This window comes from Equus asinus, chromosome 6 (assembly GCF_041296235.1).
Source record: "Equus asinus isolate D_3611 breed Donkey chromosome 6, EquAss-T2T_v2, whole genome shotgun sequence".
Lineage (NCBI taxonomy): Eukaryota > Metazoa > Chordata > Mammalia > Perissodactyla > Equidae > Equus > Equus asinus.
Genome location: NC_091795.1, coordinates 10,336,004 through 10,362,429, shown reverse-complemented (window position 1 = coordinate 10,362,429; position 26,426 = coordinate 10,336,004). Strand labels below are relative to the sequence as shown.

Below are 26,426 nucleotides of genomic sequence, written 5' to 3'. Positions count from 1 at the left end.
ACTGAAAAAAATCACAATTATTTTCACGTGGCAGAGTTGCAACCAGGCAACTATATATTTTCATAAACTAGAGTATTACAGATTTATTATTATTTGTTGATAATATTGTATTAAACATTTTTTAAAAATGTATTTCACCCCAAAAGGGCCTGCCTGAAAACATACACTGCAGTAAAATCACAGCAGTCCAGGGTTTTTGTGACACACAGAGCACAGATTTTTTTGATTATGTAGATTTCTTTTCCTACTGCAGTTTCATATGCAAAGCATGCATCAGCCACATCCATGCTATCTCCTAAAGCAGTCACTCTGAAACCCAATCTGGGGACAGTGCAGACTAAATAAAATTTCATTTTGATTTGGCCTCCCGCTGCGAATGGGACTGCTTTGTCTCAGCCGACAGAACCAGCAAGCCAGAAAGGTATGTTCTGTTTTGCATGGCTGATGGTGTGTCTTGAGGCTCACAATGAGGCCGTCCTGCTCGGCTCCACAGCTCCCGTACCCTCTGCTCCGCTCGGCTTTCTCTTCCCCCTTCCATTTGCTCCCCTGCTGCCCGAGCCTACCTGCAGGGCAGAGCCCCGAAAACCCACACTGATTGTTTACTTTGGCATATGTTTAATAGCTTGCGTGGCTGTTTGCATTTTTTTTTTCAGTCTTTGTTGGTGGTGGGTTTTTTTTTCTATTTTGGATTTCTTTGGTTGTGCTTTCCCTGTTTTTCAAGGTGTTGAATACTAAAATACTACCTTAAAGAAAAATTGTGTGAGTACTGTTACGATGCTCCAGAGGTTTTTACTGGGAGGTTTGTCATGCTGAATTTTACTGTAAATTTGAAGATGCGTTTAATAGCTTTGAAGGACTTTAGTTTTCATGGCCCTTTTGAGCCTGTTTGGCAGAAAAGCAATCGCCCATTTTAGATAAGGGGGAAAATATAAAATAAAGACTCTCTTCCAATGGGACTGAAATGTTTTGCCATCTTGATATGTTTTATAAAATGCATTGTGGTATTTGCTTGAAGAGCTGCTAAATATGACTCTATTTTAAATGATGACCTTCATATGGAGTCATCTCACTAGAGACTAGATTGTCAAATGCTTTTCTTACACTTGTCCCACCTTTTGGAGAATCTACTGGCAATCAGAGGACAACCTGCTGTGATGTTCTTAGAAGAAGCTTTAGATACAATGGCTAAGTGCCAGGGAGGCTCACGGTGGTGGGAACTCAGTTTTCAAGCCCAAATTTCTCCTTGGAATTGTCATTGCCCTTGACCAATTCATATGGACCCATAGGGAAAGAAGTTTCTCCCTGGTTTACATATTAGCATATCATTACTGTAAATTAGATTATAGAAAACTGGTAAAGATGGATATAAAGTAAATGAAAATAAATTGCTTAAGAGAAGAGCAGGGAGAAACTGCTCTCTAACTCTGGGTTAGGCATAAGGAATTCCACATAAGATATAGAGGAATAGAAAAAGATACTAATTATCTTCATAGGGATTCCATCCACCCACCAAGAGTAGAAGTAAAATAAGTCACATAACTTTGTAGAGGGTCAGAAATTAACTTTTGTAAATCCATAATGTTGCAACCATCCCAATGTTTTGTGGTGAAGGGTCATCCAGGGGTCATTCTTGGCATCATTTTTGAAATTCAGTGGGTGAAGTCTTTGCCATTACAATAAATCTTTCTGTTACCACAAAATCATTAAGTTCACTATTTTGCATCTGTTAGCCAAGAGCCTTGGGAGAGGAGATTCATCAAAAACTTAACTTATTGAGAGCTCCCCTTTCTACCACATACAACAGGTCAAAGAATAAAGTAAAAGTTTAAAGAAGATGCTAAAGAAACAGTAGTCTGAGAACAGCACAGAATGTTATTTGGTAAAGATGATACAGTCTTATATAAGAAAGAAGAAAATAGCGGTGTTGGGTACCACTGGCAGGTTTGGATTGACAGATGTGTAATTTCTAGTATTTCCCAATAGTAAGTCTTTTTACTTAGCCTCTCTTTCAGAACCACTTGGTTATTTTATAACCGTTAGTTGATGATGTTAGAAAGCACGAATTTGTTTTTTGTCTAATTTGTAAATGTTCTTCTATGGGCCACTTATCGGCATTCTAGGGACTTTTTTGATAACTAAGTGAACGTCTTAAAAAGTAAAACCTGTAACATTGTTACATAGGCTTTTTAAAAAATATAATTATTTAGCAAGGATAAAATACCTTTTTAAAAATTACACTGCAAACACTGGTTTTGGGAAACAAAGTACTCATGGAGGATTTATTTGTCCATAAAAATGTATAGGCATATATGTTTACTTTATGTGTGTAGTATGCATATATATACATACATACAGAGAGAAGAGATTGAACCAGTTGTGCTGTTAAAACAAGTCACAAGAGCCAGTCCTGATGGCCTAGTGGTTAAAGTTACATATGCTCCACTTTGGCCCCCTGGGTTCAGTTCCCGAGTGGGGAACTACACCGCTCATCTGTCAGTAGCCATGGTGCGGCAGTGGCTCACATAGAAGAATTAGAAGGACTTACAACTAGAATATACAACTGGGTACTGGGGCTTTGGGGAGGAAAAAAAGAGAGAGAGAGTAAGACTTGCAACAGATGTTAGCTCAGGGTGAATCTTTCCGAGCAAAAAAATAAAATAATAAAAACAAAAAGAGTCACAAAGCTTATCTTGAGAATAAAAAACAATAAATATATCTAGCAGACAAAATTCTACACTATGGTTTGATATATCATATACATGTAATGTACACCAAAGGTTCGCATTAAGACATATGATATTTTTATTAATTCATGAGTTCATCTTGGACCTATCTGCAGGAGAAAAATTATTATAGTATGATTTAACCTGTCATGTGGTTTGAGCAGATGACCTCAATGAAGAATGAATGTTTGCCTTAGCATTCGTCTATACATCCCTGTCTTTTTGGTGTCTGCCATGCCTGTTTTCCCTCATGTTTTAGTTCATGTGCTCCATAAACATGATAGCTCAATGTGTCTGCAAGCACTTAATATAATAATTTCACGGAAATATTGAAGATAATGACTATAATGGTGGCTCTTGGCATGTGAGTTTAGTTTATACATATTTTATTTGCTAATGTTTGTGATGACCATAATTTGACCTTCCATATTTCATTATGTGGATCCCTCTACAAGTAAGAGAAAGAAAGAATACTGACTGGAGTTAAGCATAAATTGTGGCCAAAGACAGAGCTTTCTGTTTCCTGTCAACCCTTCCTAAGTCTTGAGAAACAGTAGACACTCAAGAAATCTTTCTGGAGAGAAGGAATAAGTGATTGAATGCCCTTGGCTGAGAAGTGGAGAAGAGAAGGCCCTTCCACTGTTTGGAGCCTGTCTCCATACCACCTACCTGGCAGTTATCACACAGGAAGAAAAGAAATCTGAAAGCCATGGCCTCTCACCTGGGCCCACAGCTTTCCTGGGCGTGCAAATACGCTGAAAACGCAAGTGCATTCTTCCAGAGAAATAACTTATAAGACATGCTCAAACAGGTCTAAACAGAACCCCCAAATGTTAAGGATCCAGGAGTTCTAAGAATAAGAAGATCTAGCCGGAGAAGAGTCACAAGCAGCAGGGGAAGGAAAATCATAACATTCTCCGAAAAGATCAATATGAAAATAGGAGGTTCAATTTATGTATACTTTGTAACTACTTCCTGGTTACAAAGAAAACATACAACATACAGAGACTAAAGAAGAGCAATATTTAAAAAAAAAAAACAAAATAGGTACATGGAAAGTTCCTTTTACATATCTGCAGGCGTGGCAATCGAGAACCAGAAACAGTAAAGACAATGCAAGTCAGAATCCAAACACTGGACTCTGAGGAGGTACCACTGAGAAAACATCTTTGGAGTTACTTCTCAAAAGATCACACTAAACTTGGAATAAAATTGCTTATGTTGTTTTAATACAAATAGATTCATAGATATAGGTTTATAATAGAAAGGCCATTTACCATACCAACCTTCATCAAAAAAAATACTCTGCTATTTAGATGCAAGTGATAATAATAAAAGACATTCTAGATCCAGAAACTACACCAAGAACTGTGAACATTTAGATTTTCTGTTAAGAGTTAGGCAACCTCGGAAAATCCTCATAGTGCAACAGGTTAGGGAAGAGATTCAAGTTAAGGTTAGCCCTTGCACAATTGGAAATCTAATTTTACCGTTGGAGAGAAGACTTCTGCTTGACCCATGACATCAAAAGTTGTCTGGTCAGAGAAACTCTCTCATCTGTGGCTTTCATGCACTCAGAAATAACCTTAGACCTCAATAGTTTTATCTCATGAAAGTGTCCAGAAAATTTTAATGTCCAGAACAAATAGGACTAGAATGTTAAAGGTACAACACTAGGTGTTCTCCATACGATGCATGCCCTCCAAAACATGAAGAATTGACACAGCATTTCTTACAAAGCCCACATCAAAATGGCCATTGCCCTTGTCATGTGATTAGGCAGAGGGAGGTCCCACTGAGCTTCTCTGACTACTCTTGGTTACTTAAGGGGTGGATGCTCTGTCACGGGGCAAGAGAGCCCCACAGCAGGGACTGCAAATGAACCAGTGGCTGCTGAGCTGGATTGAGCACATGGCGGGGACTCAGGGATCCACATACAGAGAGAGCTGAGCTGAGGCCATAGCCACAGGAGGAGTTGCCTGCTCTTCCCCTATCATTCTTCCCAAGCCAAAGTGAAGGCTCACGAGTTCGCCAGCTCCAAACTGCTTCCAGGGATGCAAGCAGTCATCCAGAGGCCACACAGACAATGGACTTAGCAAGGAGAGGTTCAGAAGATAATACAGGGGATTATGTGCATCTGAGAATTCCTACTATATCCCCAAGGCCAGTAGGACTCATAAACCGCACCCACCTTTCTCCACACATCAGAATGTCATCTTAGGGGATGAAGCAGGGAAAGGGGTAAATACATAAGAGACTGGGCATTCCAGCCAAATGGAAGAATGAACAGCAACTGAGAAAAACAGCCTAAATTATCAGGCCTGACAGCTCCAAAGTTGATTGGACATTTAATTAATTTCTCTCCCTTACCTCACTCACCACCGATTGAGGGCTCAGGAAGAAGCCAAGATGAGCTGCGACCAAAATAAAGAAAATAAATTACATTTTGGCTTTATATGCAAGTTGTATTGTGACTGAAATTTTGCAACCAGCTACACCTGAAAGATCCTAGATTTTCACACAAATGCCTACCATCAATGACCCAAGGAAATGTTAGAGACTTTATATACCGATCTCAGAAAAAGCGAGGAAGGAACATTGAAAAAGTATTGATTTCAATACGTCAAATTAATCTTCTTCAATACTTGCCATACAATATACCTGTAACTCCAGAGGAGTAGAACTCTCTTACATGTGGCTTTCTCACAGCAGTTTCTCCATCTCTGGGAGGGATCCTTGATGCACAAGGGTGGACCTCGGCCCCACTGAAAATGTCTTGAGTCCAAATGCCTGGGCCAGTCTGAACAAGGGCCCAAATAAAGCCAGGTTCTCTCTCCCAGGAATTTGAAATTTGAAACAGAGTCCCACTTGCTGGCAGTGAATGGAACTGAGTGACGTTAACATCAACATGGTGGAAGACACATGAATTTTATACCTCCTTCCAGAAGACCTAGAAGCCGGCCACCTTTCTTCTCCTTCTGCAGATCTAATCGGTCAACTCCTTATGTTTAGTGCCTTGACATGCCACAGTGTTATCTCAATCAATTCCCCCCCTTCTTCTTAAGTTTTCTGGAGTCCATTTCTGCTGTTTTCAACGTATAAGAAGCTTATATGCTGCCAAAAATATATTAACAAGAAATTCTTAGAAATCAGTGCAATGTCCTAGACATTCGAACATGTGGCCTAACAAAGGAAGTGTGGAGACGGTGAACACTCGCTTAGTCTTGGACTTGAAGCCCCATACTAAAGCTGAACAGTTGTTGAATTTGTAGTGGTTACAAATGTACATGATGTCAACCAGAAGTTTTCTAGAAAGGCGCATAAATGTCTTCAGGAATGCCAGCAGTTAATAGCATGAGGATGCCCTCTTATAGAATTAAGTGTTCTGGGGCATGGTCCACCGTAGAATCACTTTCCAAAAGTTATGTAATATTCTTTCTGTTCCCTTGGCTTATTTATTCATGTAAAATATGTATCAGGTATCATGAATGTAAGCAGAAAACTAGCTTAAAATTCAAGATAAAAGTCAAATGAATTAGGAAGTATTGTAGTGTTCGAGGATAGATGAAGAATCAAGCCACACTGTGAGGATCTAGATAGAGCTGGGATCCAATTATTTCCTAAACAGAGACCAGGGAGGGAGTTCTGCCACACTGGAGGAAACTGAATAGAAATCTCAATTTTTAAAACATATATTATTTTGAGAGTTTGCTACTAAAACATGGTCTTTTGACTTTGCCAGTAAATCTAATTGGCAAAGTAGTCTAAATATAAAAAAGAAGTTGGGGTTATGAATGAGACATAAATTAAGGCTTGGTTTTCCCCTGTCTAACTACCACCATGTAATATTTTATGTAACTCTATTGTAACAAATTATTAGTATTGATGTCAATGGTTTTATTAAATTAATGATTATTAACAGATAATATATTATCAATAAATACTTTTGTAAACCAGGAAAAACACTCTCTTACTCCATAACATGGAAGGATAATATTATAAAAGAGCTGGTATAGAAATGGACAATTTTGGGGAAAAAGCCTTCACTCAATTGTTTTAGCGGTTTGTTCTGTGTCTGTGTAAAGGGCAAAAAAAGGTGAATTTAGCTATACCATTATCACTCGCGCACAGTAAGAATGTATTTATTCCCCTGTAGTCCGTTACAGACTGCTGTGCTTTTCACTTATAGACTGTTTTTTTTGTGTGCTTATTAAAAAATACTTGACTCTTTTAATATCAAATAATGTTTTTAAGGAGAATAGTATTTGTGGGAACAGACATATTTTTCAAAGAAGAAGTAACTATCTGTGGTCTAGCTAAATGATGACTGAGAGTGTTTTTCTCAGCAGCTATCTATTAGTATTTGGAGAGCATAAACACTAATGAGGGTGAGGAGCTAGATGGAACAAGAGGATAGGGTTGGAGTAATGGGATGGAATTACGGAAAGGGGAATTTAGGTTGATTACCAATTACCAATTGAAAATCTTCTTAATGTTGAGGTCTATTAGACTGTAGGGTAATCTTCCAAGGGAAGTGGTGGGACTCCCATTGCTTAGATGTTTAAAATTAGAGTGGACAGAGCGCTATCAAGAAGCCCCCGTGGTGAATGATCCACCCCGTCGTGTGGAATGAGCAAGTTCACCTTGGTTGCCTTTATGGGCTCAAGCTTCCTCACGACCTGGGGAGAGAAGGGAAGCAAAACCACCCCAGTCTGTCCCGTACAGATCCACCATGGCCAAGTGATTGGGAGAATAATTTTAAAATATTTCTTCTTCTTTTCATCTGGAATAGTTTTCCTAGCACTTCGATAGAAGCACAAAAACGTCAGTTCTGTTGGCAACAAAGACCTTCCCACGTAGGAAGCTGACATCTGTCTGAGACTCATAGAAACCAGTATCTTGTGTCATGTAGTACTCAGTGCTTCAGTAAACTAAAAATTGGAGTGACCAGGCAAGTGACCTTTAAATAACTATCATGCCATTTGTGGGCATGCAAGTTCTCTCATTTTTGAAAGACAAAGAGATGAGGGGAATGGGAAATGAGAAAGAGAGCTAGAGATTGAGAGAGAACAGATCTGATTAGCAATTGATAAGTATTCCACCATGTTCCAGGGTCCTATGGAAGGACATAACAGCAGTTACGTGAGAAAAATGGGTATTTCCTTTCATTCCCCAGGATCCCATCCCAGGACCTGGAAGTCAATTTCAGAAAAGCATCGTTTACTTAATGGGAACATTTCTAGAAATTAATATGTTAGAGAAGATGCAGTTATATCTTCTAATTTTAATAAAATATTATTTCATATTCTTAGGGTTTCTGTCAATCATCATAAAATAGGAAAGAATATTATATCCATGTGGTATTAAATCAGTCTCTTCTCAGAATACCTCTCTATTCTGGTTCAAATAAACATACCCAGCTTCACAAAAGCTAGAAAGAGGTGAGGCATAAGATAATATACACCTTTACATAAATTGCTGAAGTGAATGCACAGTAACAGTCAGAGACGTGAATGAGGAAAATCAGGTATCCAGCCCCTGATGTCCTCTCGTTCCTAGAGGTGACACAGAGGAGGCTGCACGTCACGGGAAGGTGAGGGCGGAGAAAGCTTGTGCCCTGCCAGTCTATATGAAGTAAAACCGGTCTCCTCAACCAGGCAGAATGTCAGCAGACCCCACTCTTCCTTCATCTTTACCTTTCTAGTAGCCAATGGTTATAAAAGTAATCTTGGGTCTTCAGCGAAGGTAATTTGGGATGAGAGAAGTATAATGCAGGGTTTCAATTTCTCTTCTAATACGTGCAAGTGCAAGAAGGGGGAGAGATAAAAGATTAAAATTGTATCTTAACATATTATATTACATCTGCTGTTCCAGTTTCCCATTCTTTCTCAAGTAAATGCTTTCTGTTTTTATGAGTTTAATGTCTTACTTGATTATAAAATCACTGTAGTCTAAGTCAGTCAATAAAAATATCTCACTCCTACCAACTGGTTTCACACATGAAACGAACATTTTCCAGGAAAAAAAAATTATCTTTTTTTGCCTTGTGGGGAAAAATTTCTTCAGAAACTTGTGATTGTACACAAGGAAATATATCTTTCAGAGGTCAAATACTTACACACAATCTATCGCTTCAACTTGCTGCTTGAAACAGATCCATGTGAGGCTTATTTCATAGGGATGTTATTTGGAGATAACATGGGTCCTCTGCGGTGAGCTCAGAGTTCTGAGCGATTGGCAAATGGGTCCTAACCATTAGGCTGCAGCCAACACCCAAAGAGCAATGCTGATGACCATGGCCACCCTTTGGAGTGCCAAGACTTGCAGCACAGCTTTGACATCATAAGCCAAATAAAGATACCAAACTAGAGGGGAAGCACAAAATCACCATGTCCTTTTCTTTGCTCTATCCTTGGCCAAGCTGACAAGAGAGATTGATGGTTGATAAATCAAATTTTCTAGATAAGAAAGCAAGTGACTTGCTTTCATGAAAGCGATTGCTCCTGGTGAAGATTCTAGCCTGCCAAAGACTGTGTGTGCTCCTGTCCTGGGAAATCTCGAAATCACCAGTTAGGATATCTTAACGTAAAAATTCGGAATCCGAGCAATGTTATTCATCTGAAATAAATACCAAAAAGTTTTCACTACAGAAAAAGCAATACGTCTGAAAACATTTCAGTCACTCAAATTTACCTTGAAAGTTGAGTATATACAGTATTAAAATATCCAAATGCTCACTTCTTATTTTCACTTAGGGGGGATTTTTTTTCCTAGACCCAAACATCGCAATTTACTTTTAAGATAATAAGACTTTATATGTAAAGATAATTTCAAAGCACTTTCATGCACATTATTTCATTTTATCACTTAAGAAATATTCAATTTTTATTACCAAAAAATTGAATTTAATGGTAACTTAGTTTTATTTAACTAACTGATAGAAGAAAAGTACAGTTGAAGCTATGCATCAATATTTACATACAGTAGTAAACTTGGTCATAATAACAGATTTTAACAAATCATGACCACTTGATGCATTTTCCATCACATTTGCCGAAGCACGCTTTCAATGGGAGTAGAATATTCCTATGTCATAAAAATTATGCATCCTTCTTGAGAATAGAGATTAACCAGACCTCAACATAGTCGTGCACTGCATGACGACATTTTGGTCAACAACAGACTGCATATACCATGGTGGTCCATAAGATTAGTACCATGCAGCCTAGGTGTGTAGTAGGCTATACCATCTAGGTTTGCATAAGTGCACTTTGTGATGTTCACACAATGACAAAATCGCCTAACGATGCATTTCTCAGGACGTATCCCATCATTAAGTGATGCATGACTGTACTCTTTGTTTTTTTGACCTGCAGAGTGTTTAGATTCTGTTTTTCAGGAGATAATTTATGTTCCAGTCCACCCCTTGGAGTTCTGGCTTCTACCAGTCATTCACATGTGGTTCCCACTTCCACCCTAGACCAAGAGTCCTGGCTGATACAGGGTCGGGTTTGTGCTTTCTCTCTTTCTCTCTCTCTATTGGATCATTTCCCCAGCTTTAACAGCTAATATTTTAAATGACTCAGCCATGTACTCATGCTCAAGGCCCACTCTCTAAAAACGTCCAGGTAGCTTTGCTCCTCCTTGTAAACTTCTCACAGCCATGTGACTGTGAGATGATACATGATACCTGAAAAGCAGCGAGCAAAACGAAGAGAAAAAAACACAAGGCCTGCATTTACTGTGAGCACGTCTATCTGGTGGGGGTTCCAAGATGTTTCTCTGTGGTCTCTGAAACAGGGTGGGATGGGAGAGACAGGGCTCTCGGCTGGCCTCTGAGAAACCCTGCGTCCAAGTTCAGCAAAGCCCCAGGCTTACTCAGCGCTCTCAGTCCAGCTTAGCTGCAGCCCTGGGAGGTAAGCAGGCCAAATGAGGCAAGGAAAGCATTCAAGGTAAGTGTCATTTCCAAAGTCATAAAATCAGTAAGAAGCATGATTCAGCATTGAAACCAAGTGTTCCGACTTTATGCTACTTGTTGGCCTGAACCCTGCTTAACTTGGCCAAAAAAGGTACTTCTACTTTGATTGACAAGGGAGGATTTGAGATAGTAACTCAAAAGCAAAGGAGAGAAAAGCTTAATACTGCTAATGTTCAGAGACTGCATCTTAGTCAAATTTGTATTCCTACCCCATCCTGGCACCCCCAATGAATTTAGTGGCAAAAGGACAGATGTGGGGGAGGAAGCACAAGGAAATGGAAAAAGTCCATAAATTAAAAACTGGTTTGCAATAAGTCCAAAAAGTATTATGTATATACACTGACAAGATATATATAACAAAATAAAATAACATCAGAAGCCCCAAAAGGAGCATGCTGTGTAAGAGTTCTTATCGGTCCCTCATTTTAAATCACAATTGGCACCAGGATCAACTGCATAACTTATGGGGCCCAGTACAAAATGAAACTATGGGGCTGTTTGTTAAAAATGATTAGGAATTCCAAGATGATTACAGCAGAGCATTAAACCAAGCATGAGGACGTGTGTGACTGTACAGGTCCCACACCCATGAAAGGGGCCTTGCTTGGCATTGACTTTTCTGCATGTTGTCTAGTTCTGCTTCAAAACGCCCAGAATTCAGCTCAATATAAAGGAAAACTATCTAACAATTAGGGCTGTTTACCAATCGAGCAGACTGCTTTGTTAAGCAGGGTTTGCCCTTCAGTGGAAAGTTCACACGGAACCTGGAAGACCATCTGTCAAAGACGGTGAAGGAGGGATTGATTCCTACATTAGGACAGAGCCAGATTTGACCTTAGAGGTCTCTTTTCGCGCTACGATTCTGTGAGTCAGACTTTTAATCTTCTTCAGATTTTTTGAAAGGAACAACTTTATACGACTCATTAATACGACCTAAGAAGCACACCAAACTTTTTGACACTTTCACCTTAAAGGGATACAGCAAAATCTCAGTGCCATAAAATCTTGGCATTATGGTCATTTGACATGAGTAAGGGGGTCACACATACCTGGGCATTATGAGCATTTGTGTGACTCCACTCAGCATGGAAGAAGCTTGTTAATAAACATGAAAGACGGCCAAGGCGGCTTGGGTATTTCATTATTTCAAAATCCATGTGTCCATCAGTGCTATGCAAAGCTTGTAGTCTCCTTGCCCACAAAGTATCACAACCAACCCTTTTTGGTCACTGTAAGTCTTCATATAATTGTGGTGTCATTATACAGAAAAGCTAAGGTAAGAAGCTACTGAGGAAGTATTTGAAAGTGCTGGAGCCATAATATTGAAATGCAAATTAAGATGATGCTGCACAGTTGAAAAGCAGCAACTGCGAATCCCATGCCTTCTTGAGTTGATCAACAAAGAAACCAGCCCCCACATACAGTCCAGCAGAAAAACCATTCAGATTCTCAATTCGCATTGCAATCAAGGACCAAAGCAACAAGGGAAAAAAATGAAACTACCAAGGCCCTATTGTTTTGCTTAAGTAACAGAATCATTAACAATACTATTAATATCTTCTGTTTTTATTGAGTGCCTCCAGGCTGTTCAGCTACTTAAATCTACTTAACATTAGTGAAACACAGTCTGGCGAGTGGTTAGGTTGATGTGCTCCTGTTTCCTTCCAGAGCTCTCATTCAGTAGCATTTACCATTGCCATTTTGTTAATAAAATAAGGATGTCATTGGTTTCTAGCATCCTGGATTTTTGTTGAGCAAAGCAGCATAGTGTATCAAAGGCATGTCAAGAGATGTGACGTAAATGGAAATCGCAGAATACCATAATGCGGCACAACAGGTGCACAAAATAGATGTTCAAAATGGTTTCCATTATTTGGCTTTTTTGGAATCAAATCAGAATCAAGAACAATAGTGGCCATTTCAGATAAATTACTTCTGCACATTCTTGCAGATTGAGCAGCTGTAAAGGAGGGGAGGGGGATGGTGGGGGTGCTTGCTATTTGGAAGGTGGATGCAGATACATTTGTAATGTGTATACAGTATATTCAGTATATTAAATTTTTGCCTTTCATGTGCAACGATAAAAGTAGTTTCCTTTCCAGGATTGCATGTTTCATTAATACCACATTTTAATAATTAAATAGCACAACTCTAGAGGCAACAGCTAAGATAAAAGTTTGCAGACAATCCATTATTTTTCTCAGGCAGCCCTTCTGAAGAGCCCATGGAGACGCGGTTTAATGATTTAAGTTCTAAAATGGGTTGTTTAATAAAATCTTGGGTGTTTAGGTAGTTTTGTTCAGGCGGGCAGTTTCTTTTCTTTTGTCAGGTGTGGTGTTATTAATGATAAGAGATGGGGTGAGGGGCCACTACTCCCCTCTGTACATCATTATCCACTTCGGCCCACTCTCTGGCTATTTTTGTTGCATTATAGTTACTATCTGTAATTTTTAATCTTGGGAAGGGAGAGGTTTGTTGTTTTTTTAATCCTCTCCGTTAGCATATTCTATTTTATTAGACATAATTCAGAGGGAGAGAGAGAAAGGGAGGCAGACACTGGTTAAGGGGGATATATAATTGGGTGTAGTGGGATTAAACTATTATTAGTATACACTCCTAATGGATGCCCCATAAAGAACCCATGGCAAAGGCATTAATGAGTTATGAAGGAAGAGTAGGCAAGCTGAACAGTGTTTCCATTATTACAATCCTACTTACAGTACACAAATTGTTTAGCAACCACTTGAAAGGAACACCAGATTCCTGATGTATTTAAGCAGAGAAATTTTCCTTCAGAGTTGTCCCTTCTTTTTAAATCTGTAATTTCCACCTTGCAGGATCTTTCTCACACGCCAATCCTGATATTTAGCTTTGATCCAATGTCGAGCCTTGAATATTAAAAAAAAAAAAATTCCCTGAAAAATTCAAACCTAAAGGAGAAATATATAAATGTATATAAAAGCATGGCCTCTTCTTTGATTAAAAAAAAAAAAAACCACAATCTGTGAACACTAATGCCCCCAGGTGATGGGAGTGGGAAATAAGTTAAAGAACATTATTTTTTAGGTATAAATATGTAAAAGTTAAAGAAAAGGTTAAATGTGCAAATTATAACATGCTCCTATGTCAAACCAAAAAAAATCAGAGCCACACCCTTTTGCTGTGGTTCTTGTTCTTGTTGCAGGTGAAAGTCAAAGGGAAAGTGAAAGTATGTGGGTTCTCACAGATGCATTCGACCACGTCTTCAGTGTATCTGATGGGTTGCTCTTTGCTTCAAGCGTATGGTATCTGATGGATTACTCTCCACTTTAAATTGTGTAAATATGTACAGTAAATCTACCCCTCCTTATATTTTTTCCACTCTTTCTTCCTCTTACAATCAGGTGGGGCTTTTTCCCTCGTAAAGGAACATATTATAGATTTGATGACCACAGCAGAGAAGCAATGACACATCATTGAGATCACACTTCTGTGTGATATTTTTTCAAACCTCGCAGATTTTTGATAAAATTTTTATCTCAGTTAGAATTGCTGCTACGCTGTACTATAATTCAGAGCAGCGAACGTCTGGAAAATGCTTTCTCCCCAATGAAAGCATCATATCACATGATGATGATTATTTTGAGGCTTCTTTATTTTCAACTTGTATGAGAATTAATGCTGGAAGTCCTGTTCAATGGTGAAGTTTTGAACAATATTCTTCTCAGAGTGAATATCTATTTTAAAACAATTTAATTTCAGTGGCCGGCTGTGTTTTCTATAAATCCTCTCTACCTTTCTTCTGTGGAAGTGTGTGCAGCATTTGTAACTTGGGATTTGTTTGTAAAATATGAGGGAACCAAGGATGGTGTTCCGATGGAAACTGAACTACCACCCGAAATGGAATGTTTATGTAAGCGATTTCGCCCGATAAGGTTTACAGTTAAGGGAGCACACAGCCAAGATCTAGGATTTAACCTTCCAAAGATGCACAGTTTCGTTTTTTGATGTATCTTTTCGCTTTTATAAAATGGGTTTCAGTTCTCACACATAAACTAGTAGGCAGAGAAATGAAAAGTTCTTTGCATGAGAAATAGTATCCTAAGGTATATGAAAACTTGGTGTTGGAAGTAATTTTCACTTTTTTCCATTCGTTTTTATTGCTTTCCAAAGTGAAAACTCCATAGACTCAGAAGCCAAAGGGCCTTTTGAAAAATGCCACTTTCAGATTTCAGCCAACAGCCACAGCTGAATCGACAAGAGAGGCTTCTAACAAGACAGTTGCTTGCTGCCGGCTACAGTTCCCACTTTTGTTTCCTATGGAAACTAACACGGGGCAAATTGAAAGAGTGATTATTTTAAGGCTCCACTGTCTTTCCTGATCCAGTGTCTGCAGTATTTTCATAGAGAATGGGAGCAGGAAAAGCAGGGGGAGATGTCAGACCTTGTCAGTTTCAGCTGTGGTTGTTGGCAGAGAGCTGAAAGTTCTAGCTTTTCAAGCAAGCTACAGAAATCTCTGCTTTTTTTACTTTTAAAACAAAAATGTTAGTTGAACATCAACTTCACCTTTATAGCTGTCCCTTCTATGCCTTCCTTGTGCATTGTGATTTTTACGGAGGAAAAATGGCACGATAGTTCATTTGGGCAGTTATGAGGGAAAATTGCACTGCCAAAACTTTGTTCCAATAAATAACCCATGAATAATGGATTCTCTCTACCTACGGGACACTGTATCTGTGAATGTAACTGGTTTATCCAATTGGCCATTTATTCAGACCCTTGGTTTCCTCTATTGTTTCCTTCCCAATGAACATTTCTTCATTTGTAAATCTCAACTTTTATGAGGTAGGGGAAAAAAGCAGTAGGTACAATAAATATCAGTTGCTCAGAAAACACAAATTACTACAGATTATAATGCTAACACTGACAAATTAAGAATGAGATCACCTTTGTATGGATCAAACCTATCCTGTCCTCCATCACTAGCTACTTCTTTAGTTTTCTCTAGTAATTGAACAAAATAAAAATTTACTAATATTTAATCCCCCGATGATGGCCAATTTTTTAAAATCAAGTGATGGTTTAAATGGGTTCATAGTTTAATAACATTCTATTTTAAGATGTCAGAATATATAATTAAATGAAGGAATGGGATTTTTTTAGTGCTTTGTGTTATCATGGAAAGGGAGTTCTTACGATTATGCCTCAGATAGCATCTGTTATTATTGCGTCCTTACTATGCACCAGGCACTTAACATGCATTGTCCAAATTCCTTCTCCCAACAACACTTTGAGGGAGTTCTTACTACCCTTATTTCATAGAGGAGAAAACTAGGGCTGCGTTAAATAACTTTCCACCGTCACACAGTAAGAAATGGAATGGTCTGCAAACCCAGGTCTTTCTGACTCAGAATACCTATTCTTAGCAATTGTCCTGTCTCACATTTTTCACCTCCGCTTGCTCAAACATGGGAGAGGGGAGCTTGTGAAATGACATAAAATGATTGTCCATGTACTGCTTGTCAGTGTAGACAAATAGAAAGCCCAAAACTGTTCGGCTGACACACTGGAGGGCACAGTATACATACTCGTTATGGTGCTGCAAGGTAATTAAGAAGGAATAAAGCGGTTCAGAGAACGAACCATAAAGACTTGATTTGTCTTCTCACTTTGAAGCTCTCGGCATCTCCAGCCAGCCCTGTGTCAGCAGCTTTCCACGCTGCCCCTCCTGTGAGCATGTGGAAGGAAGCAGTTCCAGCCCTCCGCTGCTCCTTCCCAAAGCTGCCTGAGCCTAAGATCCTAGACCTGAAGCTGAGGGCATAGAGAAATGCGGACGTGTGACCTCAGAGGCATGTTCACCAAATCCCTGGCATCCAGGCACCGTGGACAAAAAGGAGAGAGATCATGTTTATACCTGGCGCAGGGGCTGGCCCAGACATTTTCTTTATTGTCCAAGGACAATGTTCCCACCTTACCATACACACAAACACACGTACACATCCTGAAGAAGTCATGTTTCTTAATTCTATCAGAGTTAAAAGTAGACCCCATATTTAGGCTCCATCAGCTCAAAATTGCCTGTATTTCTTTAATAAGGAAATAAAAAGACATTCATCCTACAAGTCAGAGTTAATGCCGTTAAAATGCAAATATCTGTGAGCTTTAACAATTGAGGTAAATGTTGTATTTAAAGTCTGAACAAAGACTCAAAATTATTTCCCAGGTTGAAGAAAGTGGAGAGGGCCAGGAGCTCAGGTGTCACTGAGACATTTGTGATCTGAACGGGAAGGCCAGGCAGACGGAGGGAGACCCGGGCGGGGGAAGGGCAGAGCTAGAAAATCATCTCCACTCTACTGCAAATGGGCTCTTATGTGTACCGTTCAGTATACACAAGCGTTTTTGTCCACACTGGTTCGTTTATAAAGCTGAACAGCAAAAACCTCTAAAGTATGCTCTCTGGTTGTTACTGAAGCCAGAGAATTTTTTCCAGCTTAATTACTGAGCTAAATTGCTATATTCCTTTTCTTCAGGAAAAAAAAAAAAATCTGCGCTTAAGGACTGAATTCTTATTGATTCCCATTTGGTAACAATATTTTTGAGATAATTTTTTAGCTATTTCTTGATATAATCATTTTAGACTGCTAGAGCAAAATCCCAATATTACTTTGAGTCATCTCACAAATTAAAAATACACAGAATTTTCAAAGGGCAAATATCCAAAATTTTTTAAATTAAAAAATCCTAATCTACAAATCTGCACTAATCTTGGTGGTGTACACATAGATATGTATGTGTCTACACACACACACATATGTACTTGTCAGTTGAGAGAGGGTGTGTAAGGAGTACCGACTGTAGCCGGAGTCAGGGGTCTGGGGCTGAGTCCTAGTCCTGATGCTCACTCATTGTAAGACCTTGGACACGTTCCTTCGCCTCCTTATAGCTTTGTTTCTTCATCTGTAAAACAGAGGTCAATTACGGTACCTCTTTCCTTTTCCACGGTAAGCACTGTGTAAGTGTTTGCTGAATGAATAAAATATCATTGTGATGATAATTCTACTCGCAACAGTCTGATGAAGTAAGCACTTCTGTCATAATTCCAGCTTCGACGCCCCATTCTACCCCAGTTAGGTGACACAGTTAATATGGTGTTTAATTGCGAGGCGGTCTGACCCTAAAGACCTCATTCTTTCCACTAAATCACGTCACCATCTTTTCTTAATTTACTCTTGTCAGTGAATTTTCTTTCTCTACCTAAGTATTTTTAAGGCTTATATTTTTTTCTTGAAGGCATTCTTCATATATTATGGATGCTAATTCTTTAATGATTATATAGCTGCTTGTTTAAATTTGTTTTTTGAACTTATATTTTATGGTGTCTTTCTGTGTGTGGAGACAAATCAATCTTGTAGTCTGTTCTTTTCTGGTTGTCATTGAAGAAATAAACTCCATGTTGAAGTACATTTTCTTCCAAAATTGTTAGTTTTATCTTTCATATTTAAAGCATTTATTTATCCGGAATATATATTTGAAAATAGTGTGAGGTAGGGGTCTAATTTACCTTTTCAATCTCTTCTTCTCACGCTTTATCCACCCGTTTACAGACAAGTCTATCATTTCTCTCCTCCCTTGTCATCTCAGCTCAGTATAGGGGCACTATACTGAGCTCCTGTGCACACACACACACACACGTATACAAGTACATATACTCAAGCACAGATACAGATGTAGATGATGTTGATATATAGATACAGACGTGCACACGTGTACACATGTCTGCTCCTGAGCTCCTGATTCTGTTCTAGTGGTCACTTTGTTTATCCCTCCATGAGCACCGCAATGATTTACTCACTATGGCTTATACTAAGCCATAATACCTGTTTTCCTCCTATTCATTAGTATTCTTTTACAAATGTGTTGTCTTTGTCTAGGTGATTTTTAATTTCCTCTTGCGCTTCTCTGCTTACTTTAGGGTTCAATTTTTCATTCTGTGGTAGCCCTTCTTCAATGCTCTCCGTGAGTGTGGTAGACTCTGCATCTTTGTCTGGAAATGTCTGAATTTCAACTCTGGTCTCAAATGATTATTTATCTGTGTTGGCATTTTATGCCGACAGTTTAGTTATGTTCCTCCAGTCCACTTAGGATGCTATTCTTTAGTTCTGGCACCTGAGGGATTTCTACTTTAGAGCTCAGCTCTATTAAAAGAACCTTCATTAAACTATATCTAGCCTTTTTGGTGTTTGTCTCAGGAGCCATTCATGTTATCTAATCTAGCATACTAGTAGAGCCGGAAATCTAAGGATCCCCTTACCAGATCTTAGCCAGGTGTCCTGTTGCAAGGAGACAAAATGCAAATAATGGTGGGACTTTAAAGACTAAGGGAAGCTTCTTCATCCTTTCTTTAAATCACATTTCCATATTCACTGATATATTTCAGATATGTCTTTTTATTTCCATGTGTATTATATTCCACTTACGAAACAATTTCTGGGTATTTGGTCAGTGGCATGTGTTGACTATCCACAGCATTGAAAGGTGAGAAAGTAGAATGCTTCAGGACAAGGTTCCCTCCACCCCTACCCTCGGCCCCCTGTGCACATCCCCTTCATAGCTTTCTGACGTTGGTGTTATCCTTGTGTCTTGATCCAAGTAGACCATTATATCTCTTCAGAAATAGGAGGGGGTTCTACTGCACTTTGTGTCTCTACAACCCGTAACAACGACTGGCACATAGGAAGAAGATTTTACATGCTTGCCGAATCAAGGACTAATACAGAGGCAGGTAGAAGCAACAGGGATAAACCAACACAAATCAAGCAAGAGTCGTAGAACAATCATGTATATTTATCTACAAAGAGTTACGTCAGTTGGGGAAACTCTAACTGCTTGAGTTTATATGTGGATTTTTTTGAAGAAGAAGGATATTGAAACTAAGATACTTGTTTTGCTAAGAAAGAAAATGTACAATTGTCCATAAAGAGAGAAATGTATTAAGGGAGTGACGTTCAGCAGAAAGGAGAGTCTGGTTCAGAGGACTGGAGCAGTATCAGAAAAAAGAGCCTGGTAAGAAGTGGGGCATTTCCAAACTCCAGAGGGTCGCAAAATGAACACCTACTTAGGAATCCTGATTTGATTCACCTAGAAAGTTGAATCTGAGAAGTGTCATCAGCATAACAACTATAAGAATGCACTTAAATATTACATAGATATTTTGAATACACATTATTTGAGAACCACCCATATTGTTGCATATATCAAGAGTTCATTATTTTTTATTGCTGAGAACTATTCCACTGTATGAATATACCACATTTTGTTTGTTCATGATTTTGTTTGTTATGGATATTGGATTATTTCCATTTTCTGGTTGTTACACATAAACCTGGACGAAACACTCATGTACAAGTTTTTGTATGGACTTCCATTGTTATTTTATTTAATAAATATCTGGCAGTGAGGTGGTTGGATCACATGGCAGGAGTTTATTTACCTTTATAAGAAAAATGCCAAAGCATTTTCCGGATAGTGGTACCATTTTACATTTCAACCAGCAAGGTACGAGTGTTCAAGTTCCTCCATATCCTCACCAACATGTGCAATGATCAGTGTTTTTAATTTTTACCACTGTAATTTGTATGCAGTGATATCTCATTGTGGTTTTAATTTGCATTCCCTAATCATTAATGATGTAGAGCATCTTTTCAAATGCTTATTTGCCATCTATATATCTTCCATGGGAAAGTATGTATTTAAATATTTTGCCCATTTCTAATTGAATTTTTTTGTTTTCTTATTATTGAGTTTTGAGAATTCTTTATATTATGAACATGTCTTTTTTCTTTTTTTGTGTGAGGAAGTTTGGCCCTGAGCTAACATCTGTTGCCAATCTTCCTCTTTTTGCTTGAGGAAGATTGCTGCTGAGCTAACATCTGTGCCAGTCTTCCTCTACTTTATGTGGGGCCCCACCACAGCATGGCTTGATGAGCAGTGCTAGGTCCGCACCCAGGATCCAAACCTTCAAAACCCAAGCCACTGAGACAGAGCTCACGAACTTAAACACTATGCCGCTGGGCTGGCCCCGGAACACAAGTCTTTTTTCAGACACATGCTTAAAAATATTTTCTCCAGTATGTGGCTTGTCCTTGTTTCTATTAATACTGTCTTTTGGAGAGGGAAAGTTTTTCATTTTGATAAAGTCCAATTTAAATTTATTAGATTTTGGGGTTTTTTTACTTTTATGGATAGTGATTTTGCTGTTGTACCTAAGAAATCTTTAGGCAGGCAAAGTCACAAAGATTTTTCTCTTGTCTTTTCTTCCAAAAGTTGTGTAGTTTTAGAGTTTACGTTTAGGTCTATGATACATTTTGAATTGACTGTTTCACATGATGAGATTACATGGATCAAAATACACTTTTTTGATTATGGAGATCTAATTGTTCCTGTACCAGGTGTTGAAATATCTACATTGTTTTAATACATAGACTTTTTCTTCTAGATTTTTGGTTCAGTTAAACATACAAATCTTTCTTTCATTTTCCTCTTTTGCTTTTATGCTTAGAAAAGCCTTCTCCTGCCAGGGATCAAAGAAATCATATTTTCTCCAGGGACTTTCAGATTTTTCTTCGTCTTTTTTTGCATTCCATGTTTTAATCCAATTGGAATTTATTGTGGGAGACAGTGAGGTTTCTTTTTTTTTTTTCTTTTTCTGCTTTATCTCCCCAAATCCCCCCAGTACATAGTTGTATATCTTAGTTGCAGGTCCTTCTAGTTGTGGCATGTGGGATGCCGCCTCAACGTAGCCTGGCGAGAGGTGTCATGTCCGCGCCCAGGATCCAAACCAGTGAAACCCCGGGCCGCTGCAGTGTAGCGTGCAAACTCAACCACTCGGCCACAGGGCCGGCCCCTGTGGTTTCATATATATAAATTATATATACATTATATATCTATAATTATTTAATTAATTAGAACCCCACAAGATTCCTTACACCAAAATGGTTCCAGTTGGTTTTAAAGGTTGCATGGAAAAACTGAAACTGAAAGAACGCGAGCAAGTTTTGGTTACGGTGAGATGGAATTGAGACGTGAGCTATTGCTACATAAACAAGATGTAAAAATTGTAATAAAATATCAAATATAAATTTGATGTTAATACACTTGGAAATCTTGAAGAAGCTAAGAAAATACAAAATGACAACACTGGATGAAAAAGTTGACAAACTGAGTATAACAATAAACATGGAAGAAATTGGGATAATTTTCAAATACCCTTCTCCATGAAATGGTGTAGATCCAAATAGTGTTCTGGGTGAATTCTTTCAAAAAAAGTTCAAAGAAGTTCCACGGTATATAAACGGAAGCAGAGCATAGAAAAAAATGGAAAGTTTCCTTGTTACACTTGCAAAGCTCATACGACACTCAAAAACAAAACTACAATCTAATCTCAACCGTGCATGTGGATATAAAAAGTCCTAAACCATATTAGAAGATCAAATCTAGAAGTACAGAGAAAAATTAATATGCCATGCCCAGTTGGGCTTTGTTCTAGGATATCATGGATGGTTCATTATGGGAAATCTAATAATATTAAATTAATAGAGAAAGACTATATGAATACCACAAAACTTCCTTGAAGATATATTTTTAAAACACTTTTTATTTTGAAAGAATTGTAGATTCACATACAGTTGTAAGAAAAAATATAGAGTCATATGGAAATAATATATCCAGTTTTCCCAGTGTAACATCTTACATAAATATACTACAATATCATAACCAAGAAATTTATATTGATGAAATCTATCAACCTTATTCAGATTTCACCAGTTTTACATACACTCACTTATGTGTGTTTAGTTCTGTGCCATTTCATCACAAGTTTGGATTCACATGACTCCCACCACAGTCAAGATGCAGAACAGTTCCACCATAAGGATCCCTTATGCTATCTTTCATAGCCACAGTATTTCCCATGGCAACCACTGATCTCTTCTCTATTTCTATGAGTTTGTCATTTCCTTTTCAAGAATGTTATGTAAATAGAATCATACAGTATGCAACCTTTCTGAGAGTGACTTTTTTTCACGCAGCATAATGCCCTGGACGTTTACCCAAGTTGTTGTATGTATCAATAGTTTGTCCCATTTTGTTGCTGAGCACTATTCCACGGTATGGATGTACCACAGTTCTTTTTTAACCATTCAGTTGTTGACGGCCGTATAACTTGTTTCTAGTTTAGGGTTATTATGAATAAAGCTGCTATGAAAATTTGTATTCAGATTTTTCTGTGAACATAAGTTTTTATTTGTCTTGGATAAATGGCCCAATTTATCCCAAAATGTTAAAAAAGAAAAAAAAAAGGAATGCTACTGCTGGGTCATATGGTATGCGTATGTTTGGTTTTGTAATCAACTGCCATACTCATTTTCATTTTACATTCCCACTAGCTATAGATGAGTTTTCCAGTTTCTCTGTCTCCTTGCTGGCATTTGGTGATATCGCTATTTTTCATTTTAGCCGTTCTTTTAGGTGTGTACTAATGTCTCCTTGTGGTTTTGATTTGCATTTCCCTAATGGCTAATGATACTGCACGTCTTTTCATGTGCTTATTTGCCATCTGTGTATCCTCTTCAGTGAAATGTCTATTCATGTCTTTTGCCCATTTTCTAATTGGATTGTTTGTTTGCAAATATTTTCTACCAGTCTGTAGTTTGTCTTTTCATATCTTAACACGGCTTTTGCAGAGCAAAAGTTTTGTTTCTGATGAAGTCCAATTTATCGACTTCCTCTTTTATGATTTGTGTTTTTGGTGTCATGTCCAAGAACTCTGTAAGTCTTAGATCCTGAAGACTTTCTCCTGCTTTTTTCTAAAAGTTTTACACTTTTACTACATTTAAATTTGAGATCCATTTGAGTTAATTTCTGCATAAAGTGGGGGAGTTAGGTAGAGGTCCACTTTTGTGCATACGGATGTCTAATTGCTGCAGCACTCTTTATTGAAAAAGCTCTCCTTCCTCTGTTGAATTGCTTTTATACTTTTGTCAAAAATCGATTGGGCATATTTGTGTGAGACTATTTCTGGGTTCTCTTTCCTGTTCTGCTCTCATATGTCTCTCTCTCTGCCGATACCACACTGTCTTGAATTAGTATTTAGTGGGCCTCAATATCAGGTAGAGTGAGACCTCCTACTTTATTCTCCTTAGGGATTGTTTTTAGCTATTTTAAGGCCTGTGCTTTTCCATATAATTTAAACTTGTTTATATCTGCAAAAATTGTTGCTGGAAATTATGTTAAACCCATGGGCCAATTTGGGAAAAATTGACGTCCTTACTATATTAAGTCTTTCAATCTATGAATGCAATATATCTCTTTATTTAGTTCGATCTACTTTGATTTCATTCATTAGCAGTGTGTAATTTCCAGCATAGAACCCTATCTATATTGTGTTAGATGTATAACTAAGTATTTCATTTTCTTTGGTGTAACTATAAATTATATTTTGTTTTTAGTTTTGGTTTCTACTGATCTGTTGCTAGTTTACAGAAATACAATTGATTGTTTTGTGTTGATCTGGTATCCTGCAATTTTACTGAAATCACTTTAGTAGTTTTAGGAGATATTTTTGTGATGTCTTGGGATTATCTATGAAGACATAAAGTTATAACGTCAACCACAAATAGCGACAGATTTTTTCCTTTTAGATATGCATACTCCTTATTTCTTATTGCTCTGGTAGAACTTCCAGCACTACGTCAAATATGAGTGATGAAGGCAGACATTCTCCTTGTTCCTGATCTAAAGGGGAAGAATTCAGTCTTTTACCATTAAGTATTATGATAAACATACATTGTTTGTAGATTCCCTTTATCAAATTGTTGGAGTTTCCCTCTGTTCCTATTTATCTGAGCTTTTCATTATGAATGAGTATTGGAATTTGTCAAGTGATTTCTCTGCATTACTTGATATAATCATAACATTTTTCTTTTTAGCTTGTGGATATGGTGGATTACGTTGATTGATTTTCAAATGTTGAACCAGCCTTGCACACCTGGAAGAAATCCCACTTGTCCATAGTGTGTAAGTCTTTCTACACATTTCTGGATTAAATTGGCTAATATTTTGTTGAGGATTTTTATGACTAAGTTCATGAGAGAGATGGGTCTGTACTTTCCTTTTTTTTTTTTTGTCCTCTTTTTGTCTAGCATTGATATCAGATATTGATACTAGTCTCACTGATACCAGTGAATTGCAAAGTGTTCCTTCCGCTTCTATTTTCTGAAAAGGATTGTGCAGAATTGATGTTACTTCTTTAAATGCTTGGTAGAATTCTCCAGTGAAATCATGTGGGCTTGGAGATTTTTTTTTGGAAGTTTTTTATCTACAAATTCAATTTCTTTAATGATTTGTGACTATTCAGATTGTCTCTTTCATCTTGGTTGAGTTTTGGTAGTTTGTGGTCTTGAGGAATTAGTTCTTTCTTCTAAGTTGTTGACATTATGAACATAAAGTACGATATAGTATTCCCTTATTTGCCTTTTAATGGCTGAAGAATCTGTAGTAAGATCCTGTTTCGTTCCTGACATTGCTGATGTTTGTCTTTTCTCTTTTTATCTGTCAGTCTTGCTAGAGATTTATCACTTATTGACTTTTTTCCCCAAGAACCCACTTTTTGTTTCATTGATTTTATCTGTTGTTTTCATCTTAATTTCATTGACTTCTGCTATTAACTTTATTATTTCTTTCTCTTTGCTTATTCTGTGTTTATTTTGCTCTTCATTTGCTAGTTTCTTGATTTAGAAACTTAGTTGTTTTTTTTTTTAAAGATTGGCTCCTGAGCTAACAGCTGCTATGAATCTTCTTTTTTTCCCCTTCTTCTTCTTCTTCTCTCCAAAGCCCCCATTACATAATTGTATATTCTAGTTGTGAGTGCCTCTACTTGTGCTTTGTAGGATGCAACCTCAGCATGGCCTGATGAGTGGTGCCATGTCCACACCCAGGATCAGAACCTGAGAAACCCGGGGCCACCAAAGTGGAGCAGGAACTTAACCACTCTGCCTTGGGGCTGGCCCCAGAACTTAGATTATTAATTTGAGACCTTTCCTCTTTTCTAATGTGAGCCTTTAGTACAATGAATTTTCCTCTCAGTGCTGCTTTAGCTGTATTCCACATATCTTGATATATTGTATTTTCTCTTGGCTGAATTCTGTGTATTTTTTAATTTCCTTCCACACTTTCTCTTTTACCCATGGTTTATTTAGAAGCATGTTGTTTAATTTCCAAGTGTTTGGAGATTTTCCTGTCGTCTTTCCTAGTTCCATTACTTAATGGTCAGAGAACATACTCTGTGTGATTTTATTAAAAAAATATGTGTTAGATTTGTTTTATGGCCCAGGACATGATCTATCTTGTTGAATATTCTATGAGTTCTTGATATATTTTCCTTTGGGTTAATTGTGTTGTTCATTTCTTCTACATCCTTGTTGGTTTTCTGTGTAGTAGTTCTATCAATTACTGAGAGTAGAGTGTTGATGTCTCCAACTATAATTGCTGATTTCTCTATTTCTCCTTTTAACTCAATCAGTTTTGCATCATGAATTTTGAAGCTTCATATGTAATTGGCACATACTCATTTTTAGGATCATTATGCCTTCTTTGTGGGTTGATCCTTTTATTATTATGTAATGCATTTCTTTGTCTCTAGTAATTGTCTTTCCTCTGAAGTCCACTTATTAGATTAATAATATAATAAT

At 37.8% G+C, this 26,426-nt stretch overlaps 1 long non-coding RNA gene across 3 annotated transcripts in view; it reads left to right on the top strand.

Annotated features, from left to right (window-relative positions):
- The first annotated feature begins 244 nt into the window (after positions 1-244).
- Positions 245-26,426, top strand: part of LOC139045484 (uncharacterized) — a 59,827-nt gene continuing 33,645 nt past the window's right edge. For 2 of the 3 annotated variants that reach the window (XR_011503838.1, XR_011503837.1), the window contains exons 1-2: positions 258-421; positions 24,666-24,753. This is a non-coding gene — a long non-coding RNA (uncharacterized lncRNA). Of the gene's footprint in view, positions 422-24,665; positions 24,754-26,426 lie in introns of all 3 variants that reach the window. The other variant, XR_011503839.1, reaches the window with a different exon arrangement.